Source organism: Brassica napus, chromosome C5, assembly GCF_020379485.1.
Source record: "Brassica napus cultivar Da-Ae chromosome C5, Da-Ae, whole genome shotgun sequence".
NCBI classification, from domain to species: Eukaryota; Viridiplantae; Streptophyta; class Magnoliopsida; order Brassicales; family Brassicaceae; genus Brassica; species Brassica napus.
Genome location: NC_063448.1, coordinates 25,935,955 through 25,956,440, shown reverse-complemented (window position 1 = coordinate 25,956,440; position 20,486 = coordinate 25,935,955). Strand labels below are relative to the sequence as shown.

Genomic DNA, 20,486 nt, shown 5'->3' with positions numbered 1-20,486 from the left:
GTCATCAAGCAAACAAAGAAGGATCTTCTTCCATTCAAAAACCGGACCGAACTCAAGGTGAGCATTGTGCTGATTATAATTCTTTTGCTTATAATCCTTTTCCATTTAATGTTACAGATTTAAGGACAAATCTTTTTGAAGAAGGAGGGAATGATGTGCCTCAGTCCATGGATCAGTACATGGAACAAGCTCCGCATGGAGATCAGGACGTTCTGAACAATTCAAACGAGGTTCATCCATCCAACCGTACCGATCAGACTAACCGAGCCGTGTACCGGATCGACCTGCGTTCGACCGGAATGGAGTTTCGGCTGGAACCACGATCAGACGACCGAACTGACCGTACCAGAGCTCGTCTTTCCCGACCATCTCGACATTCTAAGGACAATAGTCGAGCCGGACTTAGCTTGGGTCATGAAGAACCTGAAGACAGACATGGATTCTCACCTGGCGGACCATCCGGACAGTCCCGCAGGAGTCCTTATCGTTACCGCCGTGCATCTATCAGGTTCGGATGAATCTGGACAATAGCCGAAGGGTTACCTTGACCAGAACGTGAACCGAAGGGTCATCTTTGACCAATCTGCATGGAAGACTGAGTCTTTGACTCATTAATAATACTCTAGTCAATGTTTCTATTTTCTATGCCTTATTTTCCCACAATTCTCTTTAATTCTCTTTGAATACAAGTAGTATAAATATGTAATCTCTTCCATGAATAAAATCAGTCTAAGTTTGAGTTATATTTTTGTTTCTCCTTTTCTCTGAGTGAGAGAGAGAGTTCTTTAGCTACTTCATTGGTGTGAACCGGCTTGTTGATTTGGTGGTCAACCAATTCATCTTTGTGTGTTGTTTGGTGGTTAGCCAACGCACTACATTATTTCTACGGTGGTTAGCCTTAGATCGTGGGTATATCAAGAGCCATTCCGCATCTCTTGACGATCCTTTCAATCCATCTCAGTTCCAGAAGAGCCATTTGCCTTCTCGGATATATCCAACACCCAGCTAAAGTGATCCTCCAATTTAGGGCGCATCAATGTGATCAGCAACGAACTTGGTGGTAGACACTATCGTCTGGATCTTCACGAAGAGTATGTGTTTGAGAGGATGTTAATGCGTATGATAGTTCCTCTTTTTGAGACCAGGATTTCGCCTACGCGATGTTTGGCAGGAAGTAGTTTCTTAGGTGTTTTTGCGACGTCTCGCAATGCCAAAGGTTGATTTTTCCATAGTGACTGGTGAATTTGCGAATTCTTTTAGGACTCGAATATAATTTGTGGATCGAAGATGATTGTGCGGTTTGTAAGGTATAAAAGTTTCAAAAATATCGAAAGCCTGGTCAGATATTTTGAACTCATGAGTATACGAGTACGCGTATATGTACCCACTCCCCCTTTTTTAGAGAGGGGTACAGCTGAATTTGTCTTCCGACAAACTGCCTACGTACCCCTTTCGGAGATCAAGCCGTCTCGTAGTTCGGTGGTTGTGAAGTGATTTGTTAAGTGATAGTATTTTTTGAGATGCATTGCATTCTTAGTTTTTGGAATTTTTACGCCTTGCATGTTGGCTATCTCGTAGGAACCTGGTCGGACGACTTTTATGACCTTGTAGGGTCCTTCCCAGTTTGCTCCTAGTTTTCCCGCGTTTCGCTCAGCGGTGTTTTGGAAGACTTTGCGCATAATTAAATCTCCTTCGTTGAATCGGCGATTTCGAACGTTGGAGTTATAGTATTTTGCGGCTGCGTGTTGATAATTTTGAATTCGGATGAGCGCTCGATCTCGGTTTTCGTTGATGAGGTCGAGATTGTCTAGGAGCATGGCGTTGTTGAGCTCTTCTCGTTCAGGCAGTAATCTTCTTCGGACCCCGGGAAATTTGACTTCCGCGGGAATCATGCATTCTGTCCCGTACACGAGGGCAAAAGGCGTTTTTCCCGTTGCTCGTCTTGGGGTCGTACGATGTGACCAGAGGACTCCCTCGAGTTCCTCCGCCCACCTGTCTTTTTAGGGTCTAGGTGTTTCTTAAGTCCGTCTAGAACGGTCTTATTGATTGTCTCGGCTTGACCGTTGCATTGTGGATATCTGGGAGTTGATTTGTTTAATCATATCTTCCATTTTTTGCAAAATGCTTTGAACCGGGTGGAGATGAACTGTGATCCATTGTCAGTTACGATCTCGTAAGGAACTCCATGTCTACAAATAATGTTTTTCCATACGAAACTTTCGACTTGGACATCTTTTATACTTGTGTATGACTCTGCCTCCACCCACTTTGAGAAGAAATCAGTAAGGACTAAGAGGAAACGCTTTTGCTTTGATTTGTGAAGGGGTCCGATGATGTCCATGGCCCAGCGCATGAAGGGATATGGTGATGTGAGGGAAGAATGAACTTCTGCTGGTTGTCGGATGGTCGGAGCATGCCTTTGGCATTTTTCGCATCTTCGTGTGAATTTCTCACAATCTCCGATCATCGTCGGCCAGTAGTATCCGTGGCGTTTGATTTTCACTGCAAGTGACCTTCCACCGGAATGGTTTCCGCAGGATCCAGAATGGATTTCTTCCATGACTTTTCTCGCCTTTTCTCCTTCCAAACACGTCATGAGCGGTTCGGAAAATTTCCACTTGTAAATTTCACCGTCGACTGTCACGTAACGCGCGGCTTGGGTTCCGATTTTGCGGGCTGCCCATTTTTCGGGGGGTAATTTTCCGTCGATGATGTAGGCTCAAATCGTTTCCAGCCATGGCGTATCACAGCCGTAGTCGGATTGTTCTGATCTCTCTTCTGGCTGTACCGCGATCTCCTCTACATCGTCGTCTTGATCCCCGATGAGGTTGATAACGATTGGTGGTCCGATACTCGGGTGCTCGATGAATTCGACCGGAATCACTCTTTTAAGACATGGGTCTGAACTTGACGCCAGGGCCGCGAGAGCATCGGCTTGGACGTTTCCGGAGCGGGGAATTCACGTGAGATTTCGGACCAGTTTGAGATATGTATCCATTCTTTCATACCTTTCTTTGTATTCTCCGCTATATTGACTTGCGAATAGCTGAGAATCACAGTAGGCGTGGATGTTGCGTATCTTCAATTCGTGGGCTAATCGTAGCCCTGCAATGAGCGCTTCGTACTCGGCCTCGTTGTTGGACGCGTGGAATTCTAGCCTAAACGATTGTTCTAGGATTTCATTGGTCGGTGATGTGAGGCGAATTCTGATGCCTGATCCTTGCTTAGATGACGATCCGTAGATGTGAAGGACCCATGTTGAATTTGGTTCTTTGTTAGTCATGTTTCCCGTCGGTAGCTCTACCAAAAAGTCTGCTAGTACTTGGGATTTTGCACTCGTTCTTGGTCGGTATTCTATATCGTACTCACTTAACTCGATTGCCCATTTGGCTAGTCTTCCCGACTTGCTTGGACTATGCAAAATCGTCCGCAGAGGGAAGGTCTTGAGGATGACGATCGTATGGGATTGGAAATACGGTCGGAGCTTTGTGCCGATGTTACGACTGCGTGTGCTAATTTTTCCAATAGCGGATACCGTGACTCAGCGTCTAGCAAAGTTTTGCTTATGTAGAAAATAGGTTTCTGTTCACCGTGCTCCTCTCTGATCAGGACGCCGCTTACAGCCGTTGCCGATACTGCGATATATAAGAACAAGGGTTCTCCTTCGACAGGTTTTACGAGAACCGGAGGAGTAGCTAAGTAGTTTTTCAGCTGTTGAAAAGCATTTTCGCACTTTTCTGACCACTCGAATTTTTTGTTCCCCCGTAGGATATCGTAGAAAGGTAAGCATTTGTCCGTTGATCGCGAGATGAATCGGTTAAGTCCTGCGACTCTCCCGGTTAATCTCTGTACTTCCTGCTTGTTTTTGGGTGAAGCCATGTCGATCAGTGCACCGAACGGTTTTGGATTAGCTTCGATACCGCGGTATGTAACCAGGTAACCGAGGAATTCCCCTGATGCCACGGCGAATCTGCATTTCGCCGGGTTAAGCTTCATGTTGTGCAAGTTTAACCGCGCGGAACATTCCTCAAGATGAGACACGTGATCTTCCGCATGGAGGGATTTGACCAGCATGTCGTCTATGTAGACCTCCATAGTTTTACCGAGTTGTTTGGAGAACATCCGGTTCACGAGTCGTTGATAAGTTGCGCCGGCGTTTTTGAGGCCGAAAGGCATCACTTTGTAACCATAAGTTCCGCGATCCGTAATAAATGCTGTTTTTTCGCGATCGTCAGGGTTCATCATAATTTAATTGTAACCCGAGAAGGCATCCATAAAAGATAAGAGTTTGTTTCCTGCTGTTGCTTCGACTAATCGATCGATGTGCGGTAAGGGGAAGCTATCCTTTGGACAGGCTTTGTTAAGGTCAGTGAAGTCAACGCAGACTCGCCACTTCCCGTTTTTCTTCTTGACCACTACAGGATTGGCGAGCCAGTCCGGGTACCTTACTTCTGTTATCGACCCGACCTTAAGCAGTCTTTCGACTTCGTCGTTGACCGCATTAGCGCGTTCAGGTCCCGGCTTTCGTCTTTTCTGTTAGACTGGTTTGAAGGTTGGATCGATATTCAGCTCGTGGCAGGCTATGTTGTTGTCAATCCCCGGCATGTCTTCTGCAGCCCAAGCGAATGCGTAGAGATTCTTTTTTAGACAAGTTATGAGCTTAGTCTTTAAAGGCTCATGGAGGTTGGATCCGATTTCGACGCATCGTTTGGGGAATGCTTCGTCAAGACATAGTGATACCACGGGTTCGCAGGTTGGCTCGCGCTTTTTCTCTAGAAATCAATGCTTTCAAAAAGAGGTATATCCCATGAATTCATTGTCTGAATTTGGTAAGTAGGTATCTTTAGTTTGTTAAACTAATTTTTAGTGTTTTCTTGGTATAGAATTGTAAACCAGGAGGTCAAGATCTTTTCGGGGCATTTTATTTTTTTCTGATTTTTAGTTATTTCTTTATAATTTGGGATCGTTAGTACTTTTTTTTACGTATGTTTCTTCTAATATTATAATCATAATTTTATTATGACAGAAATAATTTTATTTCCTATGTTTTGTTTTGTCTTAAATTCATAATAAATTAATATAAGTTATTGCACACTATTATACATTTTTTTCCTTACAATATATCTAATTTACACATAACCAATTACACAATCTTTTTTTTTAACAATTAAGTTTACATTATATATACATGCACAATTTATGGATTAAAAAAAAAAACTCTTTTCGGTAACTCACTCCGCGCAGGACGTGGGTTATCACCTAGTTTACTATTTATATTACATAGACTCTAAGTTACATTTTACCGTCTAACATTATTATTATCATCGCCATACAATGCAATAAATTTTGGCTATAAAATATCCCTCTATATATTAATTGAAAAAACATTACAATTTCTTTTTAATGATCTTAGAATCATTAAAGAAATATGTTGGTACATCTAATTATATAATAGACTTTTTATTAAACTAACCATAAATTCATTATTAATAATATTTATTATTTTTTAAATAAAAGTTTTGTAATTTCCTAATGTGACTAAAGTATATATGACAATTAATAATTTAGAATAGTAAAGATTTGATAAAAAAATAATGCATCTTCTATCATATTTGTTTAATTTTAAACAATTGAAATATATTAAACAATCACATTAACCATATAATAAAAATTTAGAATTTTCTGTATATGTTATATTTTGAATTTTTTAAAAAGACTATAAATTACTAAAATTGTTAAAAGTCTCACATTCAAATTTTGTGATCCTTGGTTTAAAATTTTTGTTAAGACAAAATACAAATTATTACAAAATCATATAAGAAAAAAGTCTAATTTAATTAATTATTAAGATTAAAAGATATATATCATTTTAAAATAAAATATATACCATATAAAATACGTTAATATTTTAATTTCAAAATTTAATTTGAATAATTCTTTTTTTATAAAAGTTTTGAACGAAAGTTGACAACTTAATTTTTTAAAAAATTATAAATTACTAAGACTATTAATCCCACAATGAAAATTTTGTTATCAGTAATTTAAAGTTTTTGCTATAAAAGATACTAATGATAAAAAAATCATATGAGTAGAAAACATCATTCAATAGAAATTAATATTAAAAATATACTATGTATGTTAATATCATTTAAATTTAATTACATATCCTATCAAATATAAAAAAAAATTATTATTTGAATTAATAAATTAATTTATATGTTCGCACCAATTTAACTATACATGTAATAGTTATTAACTTTTAATTATTCAATTAATATATTTATTTATTTCATAATATTTAAAAATATATAATACATAAAATAATTTATCTATATAATGTTCATTCTGCGCGAGTTTAACCTGGTATACCATTATAACATAATCTAATACTACTCATGCTCCCTAAAACGCACAGGTTACGGTCTATGTCATATGTATAATCTACTGTAGGCCTTTGAGTTGATGAATATCAAATCCAAACTTGAACTATTTGTTCAGTTAAATTTCGCACCCCTAAAAAATTTGAGTAAATATTTTTTACACGTACTATGTAAATTTTAATTATATCAAGTACATTTTTGAGATTTCTTCTAACGATCTACGTGAAGAAAATATCCAATATGCAGTGTAGAGACATGGTACTGCAGACCTACCAATTGGATAGGTATCTATGATATCCTATTAAAGATATTTCTACTCAACATCTCTCTTCCTACGTGGCTCATCTTGAGGTTATTTTCAGTAGTCAAATTAAATACGCTACAGATCGTGTGGGGTGTTTAAGCCTTTAAGGGTATTTAGCTAATTTAGTCTCATTAGTATATATATCTGCCAATTGTCTCTAAAGAAAAATGAGTTTTTTTCACAGCTACAATTTTACTACTCAAACTTGAGTTGGCATTGATAATTTAACTTAGAACAACTAATGTAGCAAAGCACTGTATGAAAAGATGTTACAATCTTAGCTAAAGAATCTGAAATTCTATTTTTTTTCCCTTGGAATATGACATATCTTGAAGTCTGGAAAGCATATCTTCGGTGTTTTTATCGTCTCCAATTCAGTTGCAAAACTTGGCCAAGCGTGAGTCTCCTTTATCATCGCGATCAGATCTTTGCAATATGTTCTAAAGCTTTGACATGATGAATGTTGTAGCATGCTCTCCATTTCTCATCTCAGTGCTTCCACTTCCGAATGTAAACCAGTCTCTCGCCTTTTAAGGTTTTGCGTTCTCATAAATTGGATCTTTTTCAGGCTATCTTTTCATATCCAACCGCAACCACTGAACTGATTTGTGTGGAAGTCCATGAACCATCTACCATCAAATTAATATTAAGCTGAGGCCGAATAGTGTAGAGTTCGATACCAATAGGCCCACCATGCGATACAACACACACACACACAAAAAACTATGAAACCTGAAATAAAAATCAATATTAAAGTTTTTAGTTTCAATTTTCAAGGCATCCGTTTGTTTGGAGAGTAGAAAATGTACGAAGAAGTAAATGGTAAGGAGAATCACCTCACTGTAAAAGAAGACAAGTGTCGGGTTCTTTGTTTAGAGCCATAACACTAGATTGGAGAACGAGCATTGTATCATGATATGTCATGGATTTTACCCACTTATATCCATGATTTATATATGTTTTTAGAGTCTTTTATATGCATTTTAGAGTCTTTTTAGAGTATTTACAGGTTCAAGTACCCATTGGAGTAAAATGGTGATTTTGGGGCATTTTGGGACATTTTGGAACTTTTATAAAAGCATTGCTGAAAACATGAAAACGGAGACGATTATTGAAGAAAACATCGGATCACTATCAACGTCGATCGACAGCGAGCCTTCCGCGGAGATTAATGATGATTTAAGGAGATTATGAGTTTTACCCAGAAGTTCCAAGATTTGCACCATGAGTCTCTGGCCGTCTGTTACGCTATTTATTAGCGTTTTTTATGTTTTACCTAGGGACAGACCTTTAGAGAGATAATACTTTTGGAGGTAGACATCTCTACACTTAGAGAAGAGAGCTTAGGATTGGAGAGAGAGATCTGAGCTTCATACTAGAGAAGATCTTGAACTCCCTTTGTTTCTTACTTTACTTTGTTTGCTTTTCATCTTTATTTTATTTAAGTATTATTCAGACCATCATAATGTTTCTTATGAATATGTTTCAATAGTCTTATTGTTAGGTTTAGGTTCTTCGAAGGTAGATTTATGTATTGTTAACATGAATAGTTATTAAGGTGTTTTAAATAGTTCTTCATCTAGTTGTTTTAAATAGTTCTTCATCCTTTCTTATGACTTTTTGCAAGGAGAGAATCTTTGATGTTTTATGGTTAAAAACAATTACACGGAGTCGTCCTAAGATTCAGAAGCTTGAAAAAAATAAAACTGAGAAAGATCAAATAGATCAAAAACGAGTGAAAACACTCAAAACACATATATCTAAACTACTGGTTTCACCCGAAAAACATCACATCCATCCTGGTTTCCCGGCAGCTCTCCGGTGATTAGTGGTGGCCAAATGACCATTGAAATAAAAATATCTACATCAAGAGGTGTGATCGGTTTGGACATTAAAAAAACATATATGCTAAAAACAAATTGTCTGCTTTTTCAATGTTTGTATGTTCTTTGTTACTTTCTGCTCATATAACCAATGAATTTTCATCCATACTGTATTGTCTGTTTTATAAAGCTGAGCTGGAAAAGTTACTACTAAAGCGATGGAGTCTGTAACAGCAGCGAATAATCTTTAATACATGTTGTGATGCATGTATATGTATTCTAAAGGTAATCTGAAACCTTTTTCCGTGTCTATTTTTACTATGTTTTTATGTGCTATATGGCTTTGAACAGATAACCAAATTACATGTCTTTTGAAGTTAATCTACAACCTTGTTCGATGTGCGTTTTATGTATGTCTGCTAATCTGTAACCTTTTTCGATGTTTACTTTTGTAGTTTTTATATTGAAAGTAAAACAACATAATCAATGGAGTCTACAACAGCGGGTGCTGCAGAGTTGCAAGACCTCAATGGCGTCCCAGTTTCTACATCCAGGTTGCCTGAAAGACTATTTGGACGAGGTTGCTAACCAAATCGTTTGTGCCTCACCATATATTTCAAAGCTAACGTCATCGACAGCATTGCATCTACTCTACAAGGTACGCCCGAAATGGAAACCTTGCTATCTTCTAAGTTTGGCAGACTGTTTGAATCACCCGTAGCTAGATGCTCCAACTTTGCCAAACTATATACACGGGCTGCTCTGTTGACAATGAGTTACATCCCGCAACTACGAGACGTGGTTCCTATTCAGAAATAATCTGATTCATTTTTCACTGGCTGAATTCCAGAAGCTAACTAGCTTGAACTGTAGAGCGTTTGATGTAGTCGATGGCAAAACAGAGGAAGAATCAGTTTATACCCTTGTTCGGAAACTCGCTAGGCGCTACGCGTGCGGCGCACCCGGGCCTAGCGATTTATTGAAAAATCGGAAAAAAAAAATCGGGGAGTACGCGGGGAGGAATTTTTTGTATTTTTGTATGTATAATACCCTATTTATACGTATAATACAAAATTTTATGTATAATACATGTTTGTTCATAAAACATTATTGATACTAAAACTCAGGTATTCGTAAATATAGGAGCAAACTACAATATTGTCAATATTTATTCAAATATTCTATATACAACTTGAACAATAGTCTGGTTTGCTCACGCACCTTCGTGTCCATTGTCTGCGTTGAGCACTTAAGAGCATCATTGTGTTTTCTTCAAACACACTATGCATTGGTAAAGAGTTCCAATGCATGGCCATGAGGGCAATACCCTTTCTCCATCATATATTTCCCCAGGTTTAGTTCTAAATTGACTTCACCATTCTCAAAGAACAGCTTCATGAGCATAATAACAATGTCTTTGGAACCAAACACCTTCCCTTGACTTTGTGGTAACGCACCACTCACGTCTCCGCATCTCATGATCATCAAAGCATTATAATCTTTACAGTTTACAATCATGTGAACCTTCTCTTAGGAATTTCATCAAACAGTTGGCTTGCTTTGATCTTGGCGTGCCTTTTGATTTGTTCTCGCTACACCAACACAACCACCATGTATGTGTAACGAGGGTTCAACCTTTCGACAACCCATTTCTACAAAGCAACCACAAAAAGCCAATCTCTGTTCTGTTTGGGAAAATGAAAAAGTTGTTGATAATATCAGAGCAAGGAAACATACGAATCGGAGGAAGTTTCTTCACCATTACGCGGACGCGTTTTCTAATTCTACGCCATCCACGTCAATTCCACGGCCCACCGCGTAATGCAACCGAAGTGACTCAATTCGCCACGGAGCCCACCCGCATCACGTTTAACCGGCCGAGTAATCACCTTCCCGGCCGATTTTTTGAACAAGGGTTTATACTATGTGGAATCAGCTATTATATACTACTCTCGGTGAGATTACAGTGTCTAACGTGCTTGAAATGTTGTGAAATGCTTATCTGCCAACCTTGAAAATGCTTCCCTTGGCGATTATTGAAGTTGTCGACAATGTTGTTGCTTGCAGCAAAAAATTCCTTAATCTTACCCCGAGGTATGTAGAGATGCTCTATGACCTACAATACTTCATGGAGTTTCCAGGGGGCACAAAATCTTTCTTAAAGACTTTGTTGCATTTTTTACCACTGTGACTAAGTAAAGACATCACTAATCCCTTTGAAGAAATGTGTGTTCGGTTAGCCCTAAAAACCACAACATGTTATGGATTTACTCTAGCTCTTTAGTTGCTCGCCTTTGAAGATATCCCTAATATCACTCAAATTACTCTATAAGTGATTTGTACTCTCTCAAATAAGATGTTCAGTTGTAGTACTTTGAGATCGAATTCACAGGGAGCTAAGGCACAGAATAGATCTAATCTAGTTATGTAGTTAAGCTAGGCCGAATGGTTTAAATGTAAATAAGTAGGGGTGAACAAGTAATTGTTCAGTTGATTGATCGGGTTTTAAGGATTGTTATGGAAGACGTTAGACTTAGGGTTTCTATTCAGACAATCATGATTATAGATATATAGATTACTAAGTATATATGGATATTCTAGAACTCAAACAATTAGAATAGTTGATCAACTTCCGTATATTTAGACTATCTATAGCCGGATTTAGGACCTCAGTTGTCGCTTGTTAGTCCTGAGAAAGTGTCGATCGATTCCAACAATGGGGTATCGATCGATACACCTTTCAGCCTGTCGATCGATGCAACTAGTGAGTTGTCGATCGACGTTTCTTTCAGGGAGCGTTACGAATGGGTTTGAACGTGTTCACTAGGTTTACTAAATCAGCTTCCGTTTGTTTCAAGGAATCCTAGCACAACCTAGACTATTTCAGACAAAGAACTAAACTTCTGAATGCGCCTTAATATCTATAGACAAAGTCCTAGTTAGCTACTCTAGAACACATGCATTAAGAACAGTTTAGTTGATTAATATCCTGACACTTAGCAATTCTATATTTTGGGCTAATCCCCCATGAATATTTGAACCCTAAATCTAACAAGATGAACTACTCTGACATGGCTAAACAATTCATGACAATAGAATAAGTAAATTGCATAAATAGAATAGCATAAAGAAACTGGAGTTCCACTCACAAAGCTCTGAAGGAGTTCTTGGATTTTCTCTCCAAACCTAAGACTCTAAGTATTTTGTTGTGTTAAAAGTAGAAAGTACGAAAGCGTCTGTTGCCTAGAACAATGATAGAGCACATAAATATTAGGTTAAAACTCGTTAGGGGTAATCTGATAATTCTTGTGGGACTTGGGCTTTAAGTCAGCTGGAACCTAATCTGGCTTCTGCGCGCTTCGCCGTCTATCGACACCACAGAGTGTGTGTCGATTGATTGTTGCCTTCACCCATCGATCGATAGTCATGGTCGATGGTCAATTTCGGGTCTTTATCATTTTATCTTCAAAATCACCGTTTTCCTCCGAATCACTCCAAAACTCAAAAACATATTAAAAAGACTCCAAAACAACTATAATATATTTTAAAAAACCTATATACCATGACTAAAAATGGGTAAAATCCATGGTATATCGATCCCTCGGCTAATAACTAAAATTCCAGAATAAGACAAAACATCTTTTTTTGGAAGACCCAATGGCTTGCAAACCAGCTGCAACCCTCCTGCATATGCAATACATTAAAGACGTGGAAGCAGATCCAGCTGTAGCTAACTAGTCTCTTTGAAAAAAGTTACTTTTATTTTGGTTTCCTTGTAGTTTATGAAAACTTCATCGCTGCTATATTGTATGTTCTATCGATTAGGTATCCCAACACTCAGTCTGGTTTCAGATGCTAAAGGTAAATTGTGGGTGGACGTGGTTGAAGATGAGAAAATAACTCATTTGGGTAGTTGATGCGTCGAAGCCATAAATTTACACCTTTTGATTTTCCTGGTGGAGACACGTCTATTGCCCTAATTCCACAGCTGGTTGAGGGAACAAAAACAGAAAAGAAAAGAGCTGGGAGAAGGAGCAAAAGGTATCGTCATAGTAAATAATTGTGATAGAAAATTCGAAGGAACTCGAGCTTTTTAATTAGGTATTGTCGATATGACTTTCAATGTTTGAATTAACATTCCAACAAACAAACATTTATTCTTCACCTACCAAATTTAAATTTCCCCATTCATTACTCGAACAACATTCATTTATTTCTCGCCAACCATCCTATGGGTTTTTTTTTTATGAAAATACTAAAGATTTAAAACAAAAGATTCAAAACCTTCATTTACTCCTCACAAACCTTTGTTCTTCCTAACCAACCATCATACGGTTTTCTTATAAAAATATAACCGTTGTACTAAAATTATGAAAGTAAATACTTCATCCGGTTCATATTCAGTGTCGTTTTAGAGAATTTTTTTCGTTACAAAATAAGTGTCGTTTTCGATTTTCAATGCAAAATTTATTAATTTTATGAAAAATTTATTTTTCTATTAGTTGAAATATGGTTAGGTGTATAGGTAATAATGTTCTTTTATAGAAAATGTACAAAATTAATTGTTTCCTTAATCCGTGTACCGAAACCTAAAACGACATTTATAATGAAACAGAGGGAGTAAAATTTAACTGTTGTACAATGTTACCATTTTATGAAAATATAACCGTTACGGATAAGGCCAAAAGGTTTTCGTGTCTAGTTCCTCTACAAAGACGTCAAATGTTTGCTGTTTATTGTTTGCTTCACTTTTAAAAAATAATTTAATACCTCTTATGGCAAATCATGATCTTCCTGATAAGATTATCATAATTATCATACAAATACTTGATGTAGAAACCACATGGCTTATGGGTCCTTTCTTAAGGGCTGGAAAGCGTACTTTTTCACTCGTTCACCAAACAGTTGCGCTGAGTAAGTGCAACCTCTGGTTCATGTGTCGTGATCCTACTAACATAAACACAGGGGGAGATGTTAGGAATTCTTAGAAAAGTATTTAAATGTAGGTAATGTTGATGCGGTGTACTTTGAAGGTCTCCTTTTGGCAACTCATTTTGAAGACTTGGACGATGCTGTCGATGTTTCGGAGGCCAATGTTCCGAGCCACGCCTAGTCAACCATAGCTTGTGGAGTATTCAACGTAGGCAGTGGAAAAGATATGAAGACGAGCTTAGCTTTCTGATAGTTCACACATATCCAATTTTCAACAACTCCAGATCAGATTTGTTCATCGCTGCTTGATCGTGATTAATCCGGGTAATTGTTGATTTTTCTCAAGGCTCTTTAGCGCTAAGGGATAACAAAAGGTCCAAGAAATCCATACATGTGAACATCATGAGACCTAACACCGGGACATGCTCTCCGAAGGAAAGAAGAAAGCAGATTGAGAAGAGAACCAACTTGCATGGTGGTGATAAGGAACCTACATATATGAAGAAAAGGACAAATCCTATCGGAGAATGTCAAAGAACACTCTCCGAGACTGGGGAGTGAAATTAGAGCTCCGCTGACTAACAAAGCTTGCCAAGCACCCACACATTTCATCTCTAAGAACAAAAGGATGATTCTTCGAACTCCAAACAAAGACCAACGGTGACAAAAAAAAAAGGTCTATGAGCCTTTACGAACGGAAATTGAGAACCCATCACCAATAATGCACGAAACTTCGGTGGGGCTTACCATCTGACAAAACCGTGGACTGAATCGGACAAAGACCGGATAACTCCACGCGCCATTCGAAACTGAAAACCTACATGCTCAACTGGGAAACACCACTGTCAGAAGGGTTAAAACCGACACACGCCTAGATGAGAACAACCATTGAAGTCCAACTTGAGTGTAGAAAAACGCGGCGGAGGAGAGAAAGCCAACGGCCACCACTTCTCAATAACGAGGAACCTAATGAATATATCCAAGCCGGGAGAGCCAGATTCATCACCCATGCGCCACCAACTCCAGCCAAAAATAAATCAAAAGTTAGATTTGAAAATCCTTCAATTCGCTTGAAGCCATCCTAAATGCCAACTCCATGCTTCCTTGTCTTCCCAACCTCATCGCTACACTGGAATGGCTCCTTTTATAAGGGAAACTATCTCCGGATCTTACGATCGAAATCGAGTTACCGTTCTAAAATCTAGACATGTTGGAAAAGAACCAAAGGAAGAAGAAATAAAATTTTGTCAGAGAGAAAAAGAAAAAAGAGAAAATATAGCATTTTTAATAAGCGTTTAATAATTTTTATTTTTTTTAATTTAAATACCAATTTTTATTCATCATCCCAAATGGGCATAAGTAATGGATACAAACTGAGACTCGGATAAAATCCGTACAACCTAAAACTGCCCCACTACACTTTCGAATGATACACAGACGGGTTACTTCGCTAAACTCCGACCCAGCTCTAGGAAGGATACACAGACAAGCCGCTTATCATAACCCCGTAGCCAACATCGGTGATCACCGGCTAGTTCCGGTTAATCGGGGCGGGAGAACAAGTCTCCGCTTCCTCCTCCCCGAATGACCCATTACCACCATGAAGACCAGAGAGATTACAACGCAATATCACGATCTAAAACTATCACAACCTAAACAACACAACCTAAACACAAGAAAAAAAACAGACAACAACACAAGCAGACATAAAACTAAAAAATGGGATTGAAAGAGGCTACAACACACAAACCAACTGGAACGAAATCTGCAACGAAACGGTTAGAAACACATCCACTAGAGCATCCAAATGACTAAGACCCTAACGCTGGGATGATGAGCTTCAGCGCAAGCTGTCTTCGAGACCAGTCCACCACAAGAAGGACCGAGAACCCGCCTTGCTCAACCTCTGAGAACCAGAGGACTGCCCGCTTCAAAACCCATCCGGAAGCTCTCGAAGACAAGCGACAAACTTCCTAATGAGAGCAAGCATCGAACGCTCGGAGAGCTGACATCGCGAAGACACAACCCGAGAGCTAGCTGGGATGCCGTGACTTGAGGAATCAAAGAAGAAGCAACGGAACCCGTGATTGGCCGGAGCCATAGACGACTCGCCGCCTCCGCCGAGCTACAGACTTGCACGCGCCACCACCAAGAAGAAGCGACCGACACACGATGACCTAACCTCCTTGCACGCGTCGGTGAAAAACACACCGAAAACTTCTTGGATGACGGCGAGGTGAGCTTCCGCCGCGAGACACCAAGCGAGCAGAAAACCCACGCGCCACCACCCCACTCCTCCAGAACGGATCAAAAGAGATGATACCAGTGAAGCCCAGATCCGGGAAGAAAAGACCCCTTGACGAAGACACGCGCCACCGTTCCTTGAAACACGCCGGAGATCTAAAGGAGAAAACGAAACTCCGAGGAATCTCAATCCCTAAAACCCGACCCCCTGAGCTGAACCACCCTTACGCGCCTCACCGGACCTCCAAGCGGCTGACGAACTCCACTAACGGCGAGGCCTCACCGTGATGAGAAGCCGGCAAAAGATCAGAACTCCAAGTATATCGACCGAAGGAAGAAAGAAACAACAGGAGGCGAAAGCAAAACCAAGGAGGAGGAAGGAAGAGCACGCCTCCGGCGTCGCTTCCGACGTCGGAGCAACCGGATAAAGGAGAAAGACGAGAGCTTTTAGCGAGAGGTTTTTGAGGAGAGAGGTTTTTGACACGTTTAATAAAATTTATGATATACAAATAAGTACAGCATAGTAAAAAGGGCAAATCTCCAAAATAGCACATTTCTAAGTCTATATCACAAAAATAGCACTCAAAAACTAAAATGACCAAAATAGCACATTTCTAAGTTTATCCTTTGAAAATTTTAATTTTTTTATTTTTCAAAATTTGAAATCTTATCCCCAAAACCTCATTTCTCAACTCTAAACCCTAAACCCTAAACCTTAAACCCTAAACCCTAAACTCTAAACCCTAAACCCTAAACCCTAAAATCTAAACCCTAAACCCTAAACTCTAAACCCTAAACCTTAAACCCTAAATTCTAAACCCTAAACCCTAAACTCTAAACCCTAAACCCTAAACCCTAAATCCTAAACCCCACCCTTTAACTCTAAATCCTAAGTTTGTGACTTTTGATAAAACATTAAATGCTATTTTTGTGACTTTTGACCTTGAGTGCTAGTTTGGGAACAAAAATTTGATTTAGTGCTATTTTTGTCTTTTTCTCTAGTAAAAATGAAATTAAGAATAAGTAAAGAATATTTTATTCTTTAAAACACTTTTTGTCTTTCAAATTACACAATAGGTCAATTGTTGCTGGAAACACATTTTCTCTTTGTGCAATGTCCTATATGCCCTCAACCCTTCTTGCTGTCACTTTCTCTTTTTTTTTTTTTTCACTTTCCCTTCTTAAAAAAAACCGATTAATCAGTTTCTGATTTTTGAGTTTTCAAAAACCAACCTATATTCTCTCTCCAACTTTACTTTTTCAGATTCATATTTACTTTCTCCAATTTGACGGTCCCTTCAGTTACTAATCCTAATTCCGTGAACCCTCTTCTTCTTCATCTTCAATTTCTCCATAGAACACCGTGAAACAGAGGTCCGCGAGTTTGATTGTGTAATCTCATCTACACGGACTTGGGAACTCTCGAGAATCCTCCACCGAGATATATATGTACGACAGTCTGGTTCTGTGGTTCTCCCTTGGACGAATCTCTCTATTGTGTTGTGTCTTGATTGGATTCAGCTTAGTTCCTACTGATGAAACCAATCTCCATAGCAAAGGTAAACATTAATCTGATATACGGCGCGTAATTGTCGAAGTTCTCTCCGCAAATATACTCCCAAATTGATTTGTTTTGCTTTGTTTTGTTTTGGAAATTCCGTTCAATAACACAAACCATAAACGAAAAGTTTGAGATGAAATCATGAGGAAGTTGAGAAGTGGGAAGGAAATCAAGAAGGATTTGAGAGTTTGAGACAAGCAAAAGGTGGATTGAGTTCGTTGATTGTCTCTGTTTCTCGAAATCGTGGTAAGATTCTTTTTTGTTTTCTTCACTCATGATTTTGTGATCTGAGAAATTGATGTTCTGAAAAATTAAGGAAAACGGGTTTGAGTTTAGTTTGTTTGATGTGTTGTGTGCATTTTCTCCATGAAAATATGAACTATCTTTTGGTTGATATCATTGTATTGTATTGTTTGGTATTGAAACACACAGGGTTGTTTTCTTTGTTTTTGTTTTGTCTAATTTGATGTTCGGTTGTTGTTTCATCTTTGTATATGTCATCGTCTTTGTGTTTCTATGTCACTGTATTTTACTGTGTTTTGTGTCTCGTTTGTGGTATCATGTATGTGTGGTGTGGCAAAGAAATTGCAGACAGTGTCACCTACCAACAATGTTACCAATCGTATAATTTCTGAAAGTTTTTGTTGGCTACATGACAAGATCCTTGAGGAGAGTCTAAGAGGTCATAAAGCTCGAGAGTTGATGCTGACACCTAGTGGTATTTGTCTTTCATATTTTGTCCTTTAGTTTGGTTTGAGTCGTTGCCTCAAGACCTTTGTTCTTTCTCTTAAGTAATGAAAACGTTTTCGTCTACAAATTTTTATCAACTGATTCCATCCATATCCACAAATTTAATCCATGTCCATGTCCACATATTTAGTCCATGTCCACATATCCATTTACTATGTCCATGTCCACATATTTGTTTTACGTAAATGCTAATGAATATATATGAAATGGATGTTAAAAGATAGAAAATCTTATAAATAGATTATTATAATAATTCTATTTATTTTATTTATCTTACAATTGAAAATAAAATCAATTAAAAACATTAGGTGGTATAAACAGTAATAAAATAAATAACCAAAAAAAATTTTAAAAGAAAAATCTCATCCACTAACACAAGCATTAACTCACGTCCTAGTTAATTTACTTTATTATCACAACCACAAGTCCAACTAGTTTATTCTTCTTGGGAGAGCAAAAGAGTCCATAAATCGCCTAGGAAACGGAGAAAGTGCTCCTCAGGCACAATGTGTCTTATGATGTAAAGAAAGTGACAAAAGTGACTTATAAGGTAACTCACTCATAAGTAAACCACATTTATCTTCATGAGAGTCTTTTTGGACAATTATGTTGTCCACCGTAACTAAAAGCTTCGGCCAATTTTTTTTTCTTTCCCACTATTTTTTTTTCTTTTTCCAAGTACTTAGTGATAAGCCTAGTCTATTATCGAGTTATACCGTTCCGGTATGTCCTTTATGGGTTGATTTTTTTTATATATATATACTAAAAAAAAAAATCATTTTGTGTTCCCATAAATTTTCTTGATCATGTTTGATATTGCAAACATGTCATAGCGTAAGTTCACTTCTCAGACGACGAGTGTTTACTATATTCGTTCACTATCCTAAACAACGGCCGTGTTCGTTTACATGTCGCGCGACCTGTGACCTGCGACATGCGACCTGCGACTGATCGCAGGTTGCAGGTTATTGTTCGTTTTGCTGTCGCGTAACATGCGACTTGCGATTGGTCGCAAGTCGCAAGTCACAGGTTGTTGTTCGTTTTGATGTCGCGCGACTGATCGCGCGACCAGTCGCGGGTTCCCATTTAAGTCGCCCGAAAAAACAGCGACTAAAAATTAAGAAAATTTTGATCGCACGACTGGTCGCAGGTCGCAGGTTTAGTCGCATGTCGCAAGTCGCAAGTCGCGCAACACGTAAACAAACGTAATCTTAGTCGCAGGTCGCAGGTCGCGCGACACGTAAACGAACACGGCCAACCTAAATTCTTTCGAAGAAAATCCAAATTCAATTATTTTTTGCAACTTTAAATTCAAATATTTGGAGAGTCCAAATTTGATCCGACTACATTTCATATCCCAAGTTAATTTTACTTTTTTCTATTTGATTATTTAATTTAGCTTTTAAGCCTAAATCTTACTATATATTTTGCGATAGTCAAGAAAAAAAGTTCTACTTCAAGCAGTGTTTTGAAATCCGACCCGGATCCGCGGTTGAACCGGTAAACCCAGTGACCCCGAAAAAATTTGGTTTGGATTTTATGAAAAACCCAATATTTAAAAACTCGCAAAACCCCGTAAAAACCCGCAAAAATCCACTAAAACCTGGAACCCGATACCGGTTGAACCATTGGTTGAACCAATAAATAACTTTTACTCTTTTTTTTTAGTTTTTAGATTATGTTTTATATTATAAGTTTTCAATTAAAAAGTTAGATGCTGACGAAAAAAAGAAATTATGTTTTCCCTTTTCAGTTTTATATTTTTGATTTTTAGATTTTGATGAAGATTTTTCACTATGTCACCTAAAAAATGAAGTGAACGATGATAGAGAAAACCAAAATTAATTGATGTGATTTGGCGTTAGTTTATTTCTGTTATTAACAATTTATTACAATGATCTTTTACTTTTCGTTTATTTTGAATTTGAAGTTAATTTATTATTCACATTAGATATTTAAATATTTGTGAGTTTTATATCTTGATTTTTTTAAATGTCATAATTCTTACTTTGTTAAAGAAAATTTTAAATAGTCTAAACTATTTTTTTGATATTTTACATGTCAAATGAAAATAAAAATATAAAAACTAAAGTTAAGTATTTGTTAAATACTTTTTAAACATAAGTGTATACATATCCAAACTATTATTTTATGTTTTAAAAAACATTTAGAAAATATTAAACTTTAGTTTTATATATTTATTTTCATAGCATATATATATTATTATATAATAAAATTAATTCATTTATTAACCCGCGATTCATCCGCGGTCGATCCAGTGACCCAACGACCTGGTAAGTCGTCCGGGTCGGGTTTAAAAACATTGACTGTAAGTTATACAGATAGCTAAGAAAACCCGTCCGATGTAACCTGGATAGAAAGAGGTACATATGGGAAAGGTTATTTCTGATCAAACGTAATCAAGCTAATATCTAATTTATTTTCTAATCCCAAACATCTTAGTACATATCCTGGGAAGGTTTACACTATAC

General features: G+C 37.8%; 1 long non-coding RNA gene across 2 annotated transcripts; it reads right to left on the bottom strand.

Moving 5' to 3' along the window:
* Positions 1-13,092: 13,092 nt before the first annotated feature.
* On the bottom strand, positions 13,093-16,338 carry LOC125587020. Of its 2 annotated transcripts, none has more exons than XR_007323608.1 (2): positions 13,534-16,338; positions 13,093-13,457 (listed from the first exon to the last, which is right to left on the bottom strand). It is a non-coding gene; the product is annotated as an uncharacterized LOC125587020 (long non-coding RNA). The 2 variants fall into 2 exon arrangements; XR_007323607.1 differs by having other exon boundaries at positions 13,093-13,454.
* Positions 16,339-20,486: the final 4,148 nt, after the last annotated feature.